A 2,609-nucleotide genomic window follows, 5' to 3' on the forward strand; every position below is an offset into this window, starting at 1 on the left:
AGTTTGTAGACCATTTTCATTTTTTTGCCTCAAAAGACGTGCATAAATGTTTTTAAAAACAAGTAAAAATGAATTTCAAATGCACCTGAAGTGTCAGCATTCATTTGAGAAAAAAAAAAGGAGACTAAAAGACATGGGCTTAGTTTGGTAGTGTTGTGGATTTTAAAAAAAAATTGCTTTTAGCTGTGCTGAAAGAAGAATAAGCTGTTACAAGAAGTAGCTGAGTGTTTGATAAACTGTAATTATAGTAGCTGTGTTGGTTCTAAAATCAGTGTAATAGCGTTTGGTAAATTTTGAGGTTGAATTGTTGTCGGTATGTAAAATGACCAAAATAGACATAGTATGAAACTTAAATATATATAATTGTTTTTGGTATTTAGAAATACTTGTTTAACTTTAAAAAAAACATAATGCTATGATTTTGAGTTTTTTTACAAAAAATTTATTATAATTAATTCTTTTTTTTTTTTTTTCATTTCTTCATTCACAATATAACTGCAACTAAAAGAAGCATTAGTGAGTAATCAATTTGTTGAACAAAAATGTACATTCCATAAACAAGTTAAAAGCTTAATCGTCAAATGACTAAGTTATATAAACAAGTTGGGCCTTGATGCCTTGTATGTGGTCTTCAGTTTCCTAGTTGGTGGCCTGACCTTCTTGTACACCAATGGAAACTTATCTTCGAGTTGTGGAATTATTTTATGCTATCTCTCTTGCAAAGCTTAGCAGGGACAGTTGCAGTCTTGATAATCTAAATGCATGAGAATCTGACTCTGTGGCGAGAAGCCATTTCGTTGTACATTTGCTCCACGGCACCATTTAGAGTGGTGTCACAGAACTTCTTGTACATATTATGGTACCCAGTTCGGCTTTGATAACGCAGTTAAATACCATAATTATCAATTTTAGTGGGGTTCTTCTCAAAAATCTGCAAGAAAATATGATAAATTTGTTGAGAAATTTCATGTCAAGAAACGGGCTAAGCCAAATGATAATTAATTATAGAACTACAAATAAAGAACAATCAACACACATGATTTTGCTTGAATATAAAACACGTGATTAAAAAGGAATAACTATTTTACCACATAACACAAGAAAAATGAGCAAATAAAAATATCATTTCAAAATACACATATTGATATCCATACACACACACGTAAATACATACATTGATATATCATTTCAGAAAGGAATAGTTCTTGCCAACATATATATCACTTACATTTTCTTTTTACCATCCTGGAGGAGTAAATGATAAAGATGTTGATTAGCTTTAAGAGCATAATATTACAAAGAGAAACCCGAACTCAACGTGGATTTTAGAAGTAATTATTTAAAACCTCAATTTGATGATTGCCAACTAGCAATGAATGAAATCATAGTACTTTTTTTTCCCGCTGCAATAGTATGATCACCACCAATCTAATGCCAGATTTAGTTACCTGATGCGAGATAAGGCACCTAAGAGTTGAGCAACCAAATCCAAAAGAAGCCCCCGAAGATCAACCAAGGATGGGTATTCAACCTGGCTAACAAGCCTGCAAATAGAGCAACTTATGTTCATATGGCCAAAACTTTCACGACATAAATAATAGTTCAGACACCATAAACCGGCCTTACCTATCAGCATTGATTAACCAATCAAAGACAAAATTTTCAAGTCCAGACCAAAGCTTCTCTGCAAAGAAGACAAGCACAGTTCAATTACAGGACGAGGAAATTATGACAGAAAACTAACATGACAATGCAATGACCTAACCAGTAAGTCCCTCCTGTGGACAGCACTCCACAAATCGAATCCACGCTGAGCAAAAAATGCACTCCACTGCAAGCTGAGATTTATGTGTCGAACAAATTTAAGACGAGGAACGTTCTAGGCCAACTGTTGATTTTTTCAAGCACAAACTGTTGATAAAAGATTTAAGTGAAACCTATAAGCAAATCATAAACTTCTAACAATTAACTAAGTGTACATATCAAGGGTAATGAACTTAAAAGTAACAATTAGTGGTTCCTGACATGAATTGCACGGAATAAAGAAAACTGCTCTGATAAGGGATACAACTTTTCTGCAAAAGCTACTAATCACCTATCTCAGCTTTTTAAAAATAAAAATATAAAGAAACTTGGCACGAACCTTCCTTTGGAATGTAGATAATAGGTAAAACAGAGTATAAATAATACGCACTCTTCGAGGCAGTGTTAATCTACTCTCAATAATCAATTTCTTATTCAACATAATTCTAAATTGTCTAGCAACAGCTTATATATGGTTCTTACAAATTGATCTGAAAATGGAAATGGAAAACTAACAAATGAAATAACAGAATTCGGTTAAGAGCCTTGAGAATCCACGCCTAGCTCATCGTTGCTCTGCCATAACAAACTCCTTCAGCCAATGGGGTCTCACGCGTTGCCTCTTCATTCCCCTTCTTGCCTTCCTTCGCGAGATCCCTCGTGAGAACCGCAGCTCCCTCTCGATCTCTCCCATTTGTTCCCCCTGATGCTTCAGGATTGGTTTCCCCTTCATGGGCCAAAGGCTTAGCCCAACTTCTCATCTGCTTTTAGACTGAGCTACTGTCCAAAATAACTTGGGCTTGGCT

At 34.7% G+C, this 2,609-nt stretch overlaps 1 long non-coding RNA gene across 1 annotated transcript; it reads right to left on the reverse strand.

The window, feature by feature from the left end:
* Window positions 1-1,452: 1,452 nt before the first annotated feature.
* Window positions 1,453-1,801, reverse strand: LOC112095338. The gene is made up of 3 exons (XR_002903784.1): window positions 1,766-1,801; window positions 1,627-1,684; window positions 1,453-1,544 (listed from the first exon to the last, which is right to left on the reverse strand). It is a non-coding gene; the product is annotated as an uncharacterized LOC112095338 (long non-coding RNA).
* Window positions 1,802-2,609: the final 808 nt, after the last annotated feature.

This window comes from Morus notabilis, unplaced genomic scaffold, assembly GCF_000414095.1.
Source record: "Morus notabilis unplaced genomic scaffold, ASM41409v2 Scaffold184, whole genome shotgun sequence".
NCBI lineage: Eukaryota > Viridiplantae > Streptophyta > Magnoliopsida > Rosales > Moraceae > Morus > Morus notabilis.